We start from the raw sequence: 14,755 nt of genomic DNA on the forward strand, positions 1-14,755 counted from the left end.
TCATCAGGCAAGAGGAGGCAGGAGTGCTTATGGTATTTGCTACAGAATAGTATATGTTCAATGTGCATCTATCTACAGTTTAGGACTACAGCAACAAATTGCACTTATATATAGGAAAAGACTGTTCTCAACATCTGACTGACCCTGAGTAGAAAAGCAGAGAAGAGGCTCAGGCAGCAGCACCCTTCAGGCCATTTTCACGGGGATCCTGAAGGAAATCTGTCTGAAAGCCTTCCTGGGACCATCAGTGCTGTGAGTGCTTGGAACTGCCTTTGTTGTTTCAGCTTCTCTTTTCCAAGCTCTATCTGCCTTTGCTGCTCTGCTTTGAGAGGACAGGAAGGAAGTGCTTTTATCCACCTGGCCTTATGTCTTATGGAGCATTACACTATTGGCAACTGTTTTCTGGATTGTAGAAACATAACTATAGTTTTGGTGAAGGTTTTTTTCAAAGTCATCTGTATCAACGACATTTGAGACTCTAAAAATATCAAGCTCAGAGCAGTGACCACCAAGAGCTCTGACTGTTTGCAAGTGAAGGACAGTATTTCTACTTACAAGTGTGTTGCAGGGTTTTACAAAAAAACTTGTGGTTTGTGGCAGCCCTGGGACAAAGCAAACTAAAAATCTACTGGTGCTTGACTTCTGTATGATGAAGTCTTTCTGCTCAAGGTGTGATGAAATGTAACTGTGGGTGTGCATGGCACATACCAGGGAGGGGATGTCATTCCTTTTACTTTGGGCAGTGGGTGGAACAAGAGGAAAATACTGTATCTCACTTGTGACTTTAGTAATTCTTAGGGGGCATCATTTCAGTTTTTAAAACTCCTCCCTGACCAAACGGGCAAAAGCAACCAGGGTCAGTAAGACCTGTTCTGAGCAGATTGACCCTGGCAATGGCAGTGCTGCCATCACTCCTCATGGATCTGTTCCCATCTGCTGGCCTGGCTTCAACAGCTGGTTCAGAAGAGAGGGCAGCCCTGGAATTTGGGAAAGGGTGCTCAATAACATCTGTGACTCGCTTTTATGTTTTATGACAATGGCTATAAATGACTCTGACACAATGCCTATATGGGATAGGGACAGTGTTTAAAAATGTCTTCCAACACTTCCTTTTCAAGATTTGGATGCTAATAGTAGATTCGGCAGTGCCAGGGAGGGTTTTTGGTACCTTTTCAACTCTACAAGGAATCATTGCATTCTTGGAACACATCGACATATTTCTTCACTTATTCCAGATCAGATCATTTATACTTACAAATTCTGGTATTTAGCTTATTGATGATTGTGTCTGTTACTGGTGGTGAAATTGATTTGCGGAACTGTTTTGCTCAAGGCAAAATAAATTAACATAAACAAAATAAGTTTTATTTCTGGAAACTTTCTTTATTGATGATTATTTTCTGTAAGTCTGCTGTTTCTTCACTAATTTAGAAATGCATCATAAAAGCTCATATTTCCATAATTTTTGCAGTTTTTGTCTGGCAGAGAGACACAGAGACAGAACTATTGAATTGTAAACTCCACAGAAGCATCAGCCAGAGTGACATCTGTGTGGAAAGAGCCATGCAGTGTTAAACCTTGGGGTGTTGCTTATAAATACTTCATAAATGAAAGTATTCTCAGTCAAATTTCTGAGACAGAACACCATAAAATTTCTGAGTAAAACAGATATGTGATAATACAAATGTAGAAGCACATTTATTTTATGAATAGCTTTTAAACAAAAAACTAAAATTTGCCAAATTTTCTCATATTTTTACTGCTAATGAATAATGTAAACATTATATTTCACCTTCTTTTTAGAGTGTATCTATTAATACATCTCCCTTCATTTTCTCAAAGAGATGATCTGTTATTGTGTCTCCAACTAACAGTTCTTACTTCTGACCTCTTTAGAACATGACTAGTAATGTATTTTCTCTCAAGATTCCCATGGCTTCTGTCAGTGAAGACCTAATATTTCTCCACAGCTACGAACAGTTCAATCTTTCATAATGGATTGGTTTCAGGAGATGGCAAAACTCAGCCCCAGTCTGTAGAGCAGGTATTTATTTAGGCCCTGAGTTTTGTAATGGTCTGCAGTTAGTTACACAATAAGCTCTTGATGGAATGAAGAATTGCTTCAAAGTATCATTTTCCCTGTGCAAGAGGCACCTCTCCAGCTAAAAATAAACACAGGCAGTTTCAAATAACCCCAAAATAACATTCTTCCATTTCTTCCAAGCTGAAAAATTATCTAAGAGCATTCCAATAAAATAAGGTAGCTGTATCATATAATAGGGGCCTGAGAAGTAGTCAGATGCCCCAGTGATAGGAGTTATACAAAAATATAAATAGAACTTCAAATAGAACATATTATATACTTAGAATATAAATAGACACTTCTCTAAAGCTCTGGAAGAAGTGTTTCCTAGCTTTATAGGATTTGAATACGGCAACATGCTGAACTAGTAATAGGGCAGCCCTCTGTACAATTTTTCATTACACCTTCCAATCACCCAGGAAAATTAATGGAGAGATTAGTAATGTAAAAATTACTCAACAAAGGGTAGTTAGTCAGAGCTGTGTGACTGATTAAACATGTCAAAATTAATAAAATGCATACTTTGCTACAGATGAAAGAAATAGCTTAAGAAACCTTAAAAAGAAAATTCTGTGGTTTACAAAAAAGAAAATTTGCTGGTCTAGAAATGAAACTTATAGATCTGAAAACAATAAAACTGAGCTAGAATCATCTTGCTGCTCTGCTACAGCATCTGATATGCACTGTGGTCTCCATGTTCGGTGCTGCATGCACGCCAATCAGCTTTTCTGATCTTAAATACTGCTTTCAAACAGACTCCCTCACAGCTGGTTTATATCATGGCAGTATAATGACATAAACCAAATCTCACAGCTCCCCTTTCTGGTGTAATGAACCTCCTTTCTAAGTGTTCCTGTAAAGGTACAAGGATGTGATGTGTCTGCTGTGTTTTCCTATCTGAAAAACCTTTTTCAGTTGTGTCCCAGACTGCAGCAGAGATCCAGCATAGCTCTCACAAATTTTGCTCTCATGTTCTTTGCCTGGCATGCACATGGGAGCTCAAGGCTTTAATTAACTTATAGAATTTAAATTGATTGTGATGTCACCTTACTTCGTTCTGCTGTGCTCTCATCCAAGCTGAGCACAGCCCATGTAATTAGAAATTAAACTCTTACACCAAAATGTCAGAGTAGGTGCACTGCACAGGTGGCAAGTAGATGCTTATTTTGCATTTCTCCTGAAAATAAACCTTAACAATGGCTGCAATATTGATCTTAATATATTCAATGAAGGCACTATTTTATTTTCAAAATCTGATTATCAATTTCAGTGTCAAAAACAGTAGATTGAAATTAAATACACACAACATTACTATGTGATACAATTCAGTTTATGAACATACTTTATTCTATTTATTTTCTTCTACCTAAATTCCTTGAAAGTACTTAGATGATCATTTAAATATTTTGCTGTTTTTCTGCCAAGTGTCATATTAAGTCAACAGCATCTCAGCAAATATGTGTATCAGATGGGAATTGTGCAGCAGCCTTCCCATGCATCACTATAGTATTTTTTTCACATGAAGGTCTACTGAAATGACAGTTTGGGTTTCCTCTATTTGCTGTTTAAAACAATTTGTCATTAAAATTCCATTTCCTCATGTGCTTCACTGCACAGACTGAATAAATGCTTTGAGGCATTTCCTGTAGCCACATTGATTCAGTTAATGTACAAGTATTTACACACGGATATCCTACATCAATAAGTATCACAATATATTAAGCATTTTCTTTAAAATCAAGTGATTCTTGGGCTTACCTTATTGTAAATAAAGTGCTTCTTAAGAGACAGAAAAAGATAGAGGCTAATACACACAGCAGCTATTTAAGATGTAATAATGATTAAAAAAAAATAGGAGCCACTGGGAGTTCCATAAATAAATCTGATTCCTCTCCTCATTTGGTTAAATGCTGAAGAGAAGACCTTTTCAAAAGGGGAAAACACAGAACAATTCCACACAGTTAGTATTCAGAAATGCCTGCCAAAATCACAGGTAAATTTTGACATTTTCCTTGGTTGACTTAGATTCATAAGAAAAAGCTGATTTCCCTACATTATTGCAGAAATAATATCTCCTGTGAGTAATGCTGTTTTGCCTTTCTTGCCCAACCATTTTTTAAAAAGTGGGAAGAGCAAAATGACTTCATTTGCTGTTTAGATGAGAAGGAGCCTTCTGCCTGCAGAAAAAAAAAAAAAAAAAGAGAGAGTGAAAAAAAAAAGGAAATTCTGAGCTTTTTAGTAAGATGTAATCTGGTTGTTTTCAGAACAGTCCAATTTTATCTTCAATATGATTTTTTGTATAGGCTCCATGGTTTCTAGAAATTTATGATCAATAGGCTGTGTTCTCAGTGGTTTTGTGTTTCTTTCTATATTTTCTTAAAGATTTTGTTGTTTTCCATTTTCTTTGCAGTGTCCTTGCATGACCTCCCAGAGAAAGGAAGATATATCCGTCTTTTAGATCTGCCTACTCGCAGTTGTGCTGTCAATGCACTTCTCGAGTTCCTCCAGCCACAGTTTGATTTTTCCTTTCCTTGTGTTAGCTATGAAATTTTCATTTGCACTCTGGCTCTGCACAGCTTGAGTGACTTATGTATTCTTTTCCCCTGTAAGCTTTTTTTCACCTGTGCCTACTTGTATTAATTACCAGTATTGTGTTTTCATGCTCCACTTACTTGATTTTTCCCCCAGAACCTTTAATCTTCTTTATTGTGCTATCCAATTTCTTCCTCCTGGCATTTGTTTGCACATTTTTCACAAGCTAAAGCACTAACTACAGAGTTATTTCTTTTTCTCCATCACACCTGATATGTTGTTGGTCTTTTTATTTTGTTTTTAAAATCTGTGTCCTTATGGACTATCTTTTCCTATATTTGGCTTTATTAGGGATAGCAAACAGACCACAATCTGCACTTCAGTCCTTAAAAAGCTGCTTACCATAAATAGTACATAATAACTGCTAGCAATAAAATTGTTGCTTCCAGCTTCTTGAGACAGCTATTTCAAGTTTTTTTGCAGAACCCTATTTCTAAGATGTTTCAGATTTATATGTTGGAGAACTCCTGCCTCCCTTATCACCAAAATCCACATGCTAAAGGAACATATTATTTCCTGGGTCTTCAGGTCTGGAACACTCTCATAGTGAAGAATTCATTCCTAATAGTCAATGTAAACATATCCTCTTCAATATAAACCTGCTTTCTTTCAGTTTAAAACCATTCCCCCTTGTCCTATCACTACATTCCTTGTAAAAGCTCCCTCCCCGGCTCTCTTGTAGCACCTTTCAGTACTGGACTGTGTGGTAAGAGCTCCCCAGAACCTTCTTTTCATCAGGCTGAACACTTCTAATACTCTCAGACTCTCTACAGAGAGAGGAGCCCTACAGCAGAGGCGTTCCATCCTCTGATCATCTTTGTGGTCTCTTCTAGACTTGTATCCAATAGGTTTCTTGTGCTGGGGACCCAGGGCTGGGTGCAGCACTGCAGATGGGCTCTCACTGGGGCAGAGCAGAGGGGTAGAATCCCCTCCCTCGCCTGCTGCCCACAGAGCTTTGGATGCAGCCCCGGACACGTTTGGCTTTCTGGGCTGCAAGGGCACATGGCTGGGTCATGTTGAGCTGCTCATCCACCAACATGCTCAAGTCCCTCTGCCCAGGCCTACTCCCAGTCCATTTTCTGCCTAACCTTTCTCTGAGCTTGGGATTGCCTCAAACCAGATGCAGAACCTTGCATTGGCCTTGTTGAAGTCCAGAACATTTGCACGGGCCCTGTTCTCAAGCCTGTCAGGGCCCCTCTGGATGGCATCACTTCCCTCCAGCGTTCTGATCACCCCACACAGCCCGGTGTCATTGGCAAACTGGCTGAGGCTGCACTGAATCCCACTGTCCCTGTAGCTGACAAAGATATTAAACAGCACCTGTCCCAATAACAACCTCTGAGGAATCCCATTTGTCATTGGTGTCCTATTGGACATCAAGCCATTGACCTCAGTCTTTGAATACATCCAGTTCCAGACAATTCTTTACCCACCAAGTAGTTAATTTATCACATCCCTGTCCCTCCAGTTTAGAGACAAGGATTTCATGCAGGACAGTGTCAAATGCTATAGAAGAAGGAACTAACATAGGTACATATTTTTATAATATCTCTAATGATAAAGAAACTTAATGTAGACCACTAGAGTAGAAAACTTCTAGGAAATTACCAGAATATTAATGTTACATAAACAATTTATTAAATATCACAGTTACTGTAAGGATAAACACGATGATGGGTAATGACAGGGTATTGTGGCATTTGATATCTCAGTATCTCATTATCACTAAATAGGCCATTAAGACAGAACAGGGACTGTTCTGCCAGGTGGCTTCAAAGCTGGTAGATGTGTTTTATTTAATAGGTTGGAAAAATAGATTTTGCTGCTCAGAGGAAGGCAAAAAAGGAGGTTTTTGTCACCAGAGGTGAAATATTTCTGTATTACAGTGTCCAGTAAAGGTAAGGCAGCAAGTACTCATCCATGCATAGCAGAAGTACTTGGATTTTGGCTGCAGGGCATGCATGTATGCTAGTCATGGGAGACAGTGCACTTAAAAGAATCATCAGAAATATTGAAACAGAAGGAGAGGGAGAACAGCAGACAGAGGAGGTGAGGAAGAGAGACTGAAGTCACTTATCAGAGCAAGTGTAAAGAGTGAAGCCATAGAGGGGAATGAACAACATACCACCTTTCAAGCCCAGAAGTGCTGCTCAGTGCCTTAGATGCCTTCACCTTTATAATTCCAGGGCACTTATAGCTGCAGTTCTTTTACCTGCCTTTGCCTTGAAGCCCTGCAGTGTTTTAGCCAGCTTCTGTGGCAGAGATTGTCCCTTGTTGCTCTCATGATGTTATTCTCATGTTAATATTCTCAAGGCCTTATTCCTCTCAACCCTGACAGCATTGTTATGGTCGGCTCTCTTGAGAAACAAATTTCTCCCAGAATGAAATAATTATTTTCTCTGACCTTTCCCTGTCCTTTGGTTGCAGCATTTGAGTTATGCTATGGGGACCCAATAATAAACAAGTACATACCTTTTCATTGATGTAGTCTGCAGCAGCAGCCCCACGAGAAAGTAACAGCAGTAACAGCAACAGAAACAAACACCAGTAGGAGGGTTGAGTGGATCCTGATGAAGATTATAGAGTTCTATGGAAAAGGGTGGATGGGTTTGCCTGTGTGCTGGAGAGCAGCCAATGGAAGATGCTTTTTGAGAAGGATAATTACTTCTCTTCCCAGATGGTCACTGGGGAGAGTTTTGGTTTTATCTTTCTATCTCGCTTAGTTTCTATTTTTTCTTGCAACCAACCTTTATAGAATTGATGAGAGCCACCATCTAAACACCCTACTAATAAATGTTTGTGCACATAAGCCTATCTCACAAGGCCAACAAATGTCTAAAGCTTTTCAAAAGTACACAGCATTGCTGTATTTTTAAATATAAACCCCAGATGTTTCAAACTACCATTTAAATTCTCTCTGAATAGGAACAACTTCTCGCAAGGCAAATAAAAGGGTATTTCAGTGCTCCTTCAAATCTGAAGTCTTCAGCAACCTTGGTTTGCATCTAGCTTTGATACCTGTATTGGAGGGTACAGACTTCTAGGAAACCTGAGACTGGGAATGGTGGGGAAGATGGATTCAGTATAGGTAAATAATGGGAAAGGAAAGTCTCTGAAGAAGTCAGAATCTATCAGATGTAATTGCCTGTGAAACAAAATGCAGCATCACTAATGCAAATGCTTATGAATAACAGGCAACCACCAGGAGAAAAGCTGCCTTCAGGAGGTTTCTGCTCAATAATCTGTTTGAGAAATGAAGAGCTTATGGCATGGAACTGGAACGAGAACATCTCAGATGAAACACTAGTAGCCTTTTAATGATGAGAGGTTGATGGCTGGATGACAAGATGATGTGGAACCCTGCCCCACCTCTACCTGGAGACTAATGTCTGTGAACTGGTGAGGGAAATAACAAGTCCTAGAAGGTTTCCCTTAAGTTTTCTCTAATTGTACTTTTCTTCCAGACTTGTATACACCCTGTCTGAGGAGCATGTCCAGAGATAGGTGCCCACAGGTATTAGAAAAGGTATGCTGGAGTCCTGTACTTAGTAGCTCCCTCAGGGGAGGAAAAGCACCCTGACAACAGCACTGGGTAGAGGAGGGGGAAATTTCTGGGACCATCAGCCACCTCCCACTCAAGGGATACTGGCCTGGACAGCTGCTACTGATTCCAAGCCAACCTACCACCCATGTATTCCAGGGTGACATTTTGGAAGTGTAACTTATGGCAGTTGGTCTGTCTTCCCTGATGATGACAAAAAGTGGTGGCCAGGTCTGTGTCCATGCTTGAATGGGAAGGCCAAGGTGCTTGACAAGGTGCTGCCTGCTTTGGGGTTGTTTAACTTCTATATGGATTTCACTTTGTGCTTCCCTCTCTTGCTGCTATCTTGGGAGCTGCTGTCTTGCCAGTAGAATGAAATCAAGACCTGGCACATTTCTCATGCCTGTGCAGATCTGTTTTCAGTCACAGCATTTAAAATATCTTCCATAGCAAAACATTAGTGTGTCACTTACTGAAATAATTTGGGTTTAAAGATGAATTCAACAACATAATTTGTTCTTTATTCAGCAATGAATAAAACACTATACATAAAGAAGCTTGAAAAATTTTCTTCTTTTTCAGTTCTATGAGGAAGGCCAGACTTCCACTGCCTTACTGAAGAAGGAAAGATCAAACGGCCTTTCTGAAGCTCTTTCTACTTCCAGTTTCTAATTCTCTTATTCAGCTCTCATGGGTTCGAAAGTAACCCCAGAGTTGAGGTCATGGTAGATATTTTGAATTTTCATAATTTCCCCTAAAATCAAAGCTCTGTGTCTTGTTTTGGTAAGAGTCTTTTGCAATTCAAGAAAGTAGGTTGTTAAGAAAATAGTGGAAAATTTTCCTTGCTTTGGAACTTTGCAAACATTGTTTTATATTTTTCACTTTAACCAAAATTACATTAAACTTCCAGTGTTGACAGAAGTCTCATAATTTCTTTGTGAGAATAAGATGTGAGAAAGAGAAAAAAATATTTCCCATTGTACAGTTGAAGGGCAAAATATCAAAAACCTAGCAGATGCTGAACAGTTTCATAAAATTATTGAATAACTGCTGAAAAACAGGTCTGAAAACCAAAAGTGAATATATGCAGTCATGTGAGATAGAGATCCATAAAAAGAAAATTAAGTATATATGCATTAGTTCCATCACATGAAAAGCAATTCTAGTAATAACATTAAGCAGAACCATCGAACTTCATTCCAATGACAGAAAATTACATATCAAGGCACACTGTTAACAGTGGAGAAATAATGCATTTTATAGCAAAAAATTCAATTTTTAATGTTTTCTTCTCTTGAATAAAGTATGTGTCAGAGTATCTTAATGTGACTTTTACTGGGCATCCCTTAGAATCCTTTTCCTGTTATGAACTCCAGTAGCATTTGGGGAAAGCTGATAGTCCTATGCACCTTTTAGCTTTTCTACCAGCCAGCATGGTTGTTCCCAATCTCTTTTTTGACAAAGAGTTAATGAACTGCTGTAGAAAAATGATAACTTTGTGTCTCGTATCTGGGTCTGCCTGCTCAAATCTTTCTGACATTGATGAGTTCCTGCTTCTGTCTGTGCAGCACCTGTACCACTGACAAATGGAGAAAAATTTTAGTGGCTCTAGTGCTGGATTTATTCTTCTTAGGTGTATATAAAACATAGGAATGTAAAGCACTGCCCATATTAAAAGAAAGAGCTCAAAATAAAATTTCAGGTGTTAATATGAGCCTTGTTTATCTCAGTATCACTGCTCTGATAACAATGAAATTCAGGTAGAAGTATACACAGCAGTGTTAATTTAGTAGACTTAATAAAAGTGTGTTTCCCCATTTTTCCTACAAACAATTTCAGGCATTATTTTTGATGGCAGTTCCACTGCATATGACCAGATGGGATTCTAGTTGTGGTTTGTCAATACACTTGTGGATTTCTCAGCTACTTTAAAATGAGAAGTTGAGTGCTTAATTTAGGGCTTTTATCTTCATGGGAAAGTTAATGAAAATAACGTAATAATTTTTACATGACCTCTTTGAGGCTGACACTAGACTCATCAAATCATAGCACTAACACAGGATTTGAGTTGTGGTCTTACCTGTGTACAGAACGATCACTGCCCTGGTCCTGCTGGCCGCACAATTTCTGTGTGGATGATGTTGGCCTTCCTGGCCATGTGGGCACACTCTGGCTCATGTTCAGCTGCTGTTGACCAAAATCCCCATGTCCTTTTCCTCTTGGCCACTTTCCAGCTACTCTTCCCCAGCCTGTAGCACTGCAGGGGTTGCTGTGATCCAAGGGCAGGACTGAGCACTTGGCCATGTTGGCCAACATAAAATTGGTTTCAGCATCAGTCCAGCCTGTCCAGACCCCTCTGCAGAGAGTTTCTGCCCTCCAGCAGGTCAACACTCCTGCCCAGCTTGATGTTGTCTGTGAACTGACTGAGAGTGCACTTGATCCCCTCATCTAGGTCACTGATAAAGACATTAAACAGGCGTGGCCCCAACACTGCTCCCAGGAAAGCCACATCCAGCTGGAGGTAACTCCACCCACCACAACCCTCTGGGCCTGGCCATCCAAACCGTTTTTAACCTGGTAAAGAGTGCACCAGTCTAAACCATGGGCTGACAGCTCCTCCCAGAGAATTCTAGGGGAGACAGTATCAGAGGCTTTACTGAAGTCAGTAAAGGTAAGGCCTTGGCAGGTAAGGCAGGTAGGATGATAAAGTTCATACAAGATCACGCTGTACAATGTGAAAGAATCATTTTTGCATTCCGCATTCTTAAACCTCTGACTTAAGCCAACTGACAAATGTGTTTATCCAGAACACTTCAGTATCCTACACTTCAGTGAGGAGTAAGTTTTGGCCACATTTCCTCTGATACTATTTTTGAAATCCCTTTACTTCCGTTCAGTAGGTTGAAAAGCAGTAAATCACAGAAGCACACGTGAAATTCCTAAAAGTTACCAGCTCTCTGCATGCCAACTTCTTACTGCATCCTCCAGGCTTTATATCTAAATGTATCAGTGAAAATAAAATCTCATGGAGGGAGAGGATATTCATCACATTTCCAGATCTCAAAATGAGATGTCAGAGGGAGTTCAGTGGAAATGCCAAGAACGTATGAGTAAAATTTTCATGTGCTAAGATCTTGAATTAATTTGCCTTAGTATTTGAATAGCTGAAATTTGAATGCTGTGACTGGAACTCAGACCCTGTTTTATCTGATAGGAATAATGGAATTTCTATTCTAAACCCCTTAAGTCATGAGCCCAAGCCTGGAAACAACCACAATGAAGCCGATGTTTCTTCTACAAGTGTGCATTGGTGGTAAGTAATCAATAATCAAACACATGCCAAAGTCCAGGAGAATCTTTGCAAAAATTCTTTAAAACAGGCTAATTAGTGCACTTGACATCCATCCAGGAATCTGAAAGGCTAGTTTATGCCTGCAAAGACAGAGTTAATACAAACATAACTGTAAATGGAACAAGGAGTCATAACCAAAAAAAAAAAAATTTAAAAAAACCATCCAACAACAGAACTCTGGTCACACTATTTTGTCTTGAAGAGACTAAAAAACAGCTTAAAATCTTCTACTGCCAAAGAGACAGGATAAGTAATGGGAAATTTGTGACATCATTATAATAGCAAACGGAAATGACTTCTCAGCTATCAGAAGAGTCATAAAACACATCCCTTCCTAAACAACACATATAGAAAAAGAGTGTGCTTTAGGGATATGACCATGGTTTTCATGATTATCAGGTGAATTTTCTCTTAAATTTCTTTTTCTCCAGGGGTGCATTCCTCAGGCTAGGCATCAAAGTTCTTGCACTTTCTTCCCAGTGTTTAGATCCAGATGATCTAATTATTCTGTCTGACTTGATGGATATATGAGCACAACTTAAATCCTACTTCCACCTAAAGGAAGTTTGGAAGCATGACCTAGTGCCTTTCTGCCATGTGCTCTCTCCTGTACAGGGATGTGATTCCCAGATGGGAACAAAGGTGTCAGGTAGATTCAGATGATCAGTGACCAAGAATCTCAGCTAGGATCTAACATATATCTGCAAAGAATTGTCAGACATTGGAACAAGCTGCCTGCAGAAGTGGTAGAATCATCATCCCTGAAAGTGTTCAAAACTTGTGGATGTGGTACTTGAGAGCATGGTTTAACAGTAACATGGTAGTGATCTAAGAGCTCTTCTCTGACAGCAGAGATTCTGTGGTTCTGTGATTCTCTGTATGCAGGTCAGATAACAAAGATATTCAGCTCCTGTTCTCCGGCCTCCCAATGTATGTAGGTATTGATCAGTCAGTGGTCCCCACATTAATTTATCCAAAAGACTTTGCTGTCAAAAAAAAAAAAAAAATTAAAAATGAAGAACAATTATCCTCCAATTTATAGTTTTACAGAATACACAAAAGAATAACTAGAATAAAAATACTAAGCACTTGTTTACTAAATAGTCCTGATTTAGTCCTTAAAGCAGGTGTAAGATCCTATTTGCCAAAGTAAATAGAAGTTCTGGCTTGAGAAGGGAGGCTTTAATAACCAGAAAACACTCTGGTTTTGTGTTTATTTGACTTACATACATTTCACCTTCCTGAGTACTGACACTTCTTTTCAACATTGTTATTTCTATTGGTTTTCCCCCCCTCCACGCAGCCCCCCGAATGAATCCGACTAGCTCAGAGATATGGGGCTGTGAGGGGAGGAAGTAGCAGGAGAGGGAAAGGTAATCAGAAGAGACTCCTTACCCAGGGTGTTGGAACAGCTCTCTTTATTCTGTGGTGTCCATGGAGAGTGGGGCAAAAGAGGAAGAGCAGGAAGTTTCAGGGGTCTATATAGGTTTTGGACAGGGTGGGCACTCCTGGCTCCCCGCCAACCCCATTGGGGCAGGAAGGAGGACCCAGGGGTTATCATGATCAGAGCCACAGAGGCCCTAGGAAAGGGGGGACAAAAGGGTGTCCAGGAGCTCACTGTAACACAACATCAGAATGAATTTTAAGGATTCCCCTCATCTTGCTTTTCTACAGCCTGAAAACTTAAATCATATTAGCTCAGTGGAATTTCAGTTGAGACTTTTTACAACTATATTTCCTCTCTTTCCTCTTCTTCAATGACAGGGAAACTATCATCGGTTTGCCTTTTCCAGAAGTCACCTCTTACAAGCTCTGGGATTCAGGCAGGACACTAGAACATGAGTATCAGGAAGGTTTTGCAGAAATTCTCTTCTTTCTCAAAAGGACAGAAAAATGCTTTTCGTTAGAGATAATAACTGTCTCATACAAGCATCACAAGCTCTGATGAAAGTCATATTTTAATATGGATACTGGAGCTATGTGATTAGAAGAAGGCAATAAAAACATATTTATTTTTGGTGCAGTGTAGCAGTCAAGTCATAGAGTTTATATGAAGAAAAAAGGGCCACTAAGACAAAAAATATTCTGAGTTTTCCAAAACTCGGTGCCAACCAATGGCATGGAAGCAAAACACACATGAATAAATACAGATTAAAAACTTACTTGAACCTCAAATGGAAGTATTTCAATTACCCCACTGGCTCTCAGAGACCCAGTCTTTGATGAAGAACAAGTAGACAGTTGACCTTGGACAACCAATTATTTCCAATAGGGTGAGAGAGAAATGTTACCTGGTGAGAGGAAGAGATTTTATACTCCTTCACTTACAAAACAACCTAGCAAAAGGAAATGGAAGTCTTCACAGTGATTTTAGTTTTGATATGTCCTCAGACTCAAGAAAATACACAATCACAGGTTTCAGTTCAGCAAAATGCATAATCACATGCCAAACTTCCATTAATATCAGTTAAGATTTTAAAGTCTCTGTGCTTGAGAATAGATTGAAACAGCTCACTGAGGCAAAGCTTAAACTCACTGACTTCAAGTGGGAAAAAGACTCTTGCTTTTGCTTACCTTTAACATATTCCCACTTACAATTTAATACTTTTGTTCTCTAAAAAATACTTGATCTTATGCAATGCAGTTCAGATCACAATCTTCAAGAGCTCAAAGTATAGAAATTATAAGCCAGATGCAGTGCTCTGCTCCTAACTATTTCCAATTTGGAGTCAAATTATAGCAATGAGTGAAAAGTGAATTCAGCCATCCTCCACTTTATTTAGAATTCATTCTTTTTCACAAGTGTAGGAACAATCCTACAAAAGTCCATCAAATTGACCACCTGCTAACAATTGCATTAGATTGCATATCTGTTTTGATCTTCTAATTTTATGGGAAGAGTTTTGGATTTAATTTGCTCTGGGTACTTATGAGAAAGGTCAGTGGTGCTGACTTTTATTTATTTGATGCTGATAAATTACTTATTAATGTGTACAAGCTTTTCCTTGTGTCATCGTTATTCACCCCTCGAAATCTGTGACATTTTTATTTATTTTGGGCTCTGAGTAGCTGATATTTGTTATGTTTTATTTCTCTCTAGCTGGGGAGATCAAACAGAACATTTAAACAGAGTACAGAGGTGCAAACCTTAGGGAATAAGCTCCCTCCCCTTCAGCTTTACGTTGTC

General features: G+C 39.2%; 1 long non-coding RNA gene across 1 annotated transcript; it reads right to left on the reverse strand.

Annotated features, from left to right (window-relative positions):
• Positions 1–702: 702 nt before the first annotated feature.
• Positions 703–7,364, reverse strand: LOC116808155 (uncharacterized). Its single transcript, XR_012054834.1, has 3 exons — positions 7,148–7,364; positions 3,842–4,260; positions 703–1,547 (listed from the first exon to the last, which is right to left on the reverse strand). It is a non-coding gene; the product is annotated as an uncharacterized lncRNA (long non-coding RNA).
• Between the last annotated feature and the right edge of the window lie 7,391 nt (positions 7,365–14,755).

This window comes from Taeniopygia guttata, chromosome 3 (assembly GCF_048771995.1).
Source record: "Taeniopygia guttata chromosome 3, bTaeGut7.mat, whole genome shotgun sequence".
Lineage (NCBI taxonomy): Eukaryota > Metazoa > Chordata > Aves > Passeriformes > Estrildidae > Taeniopygia > Taeniopygia guttata.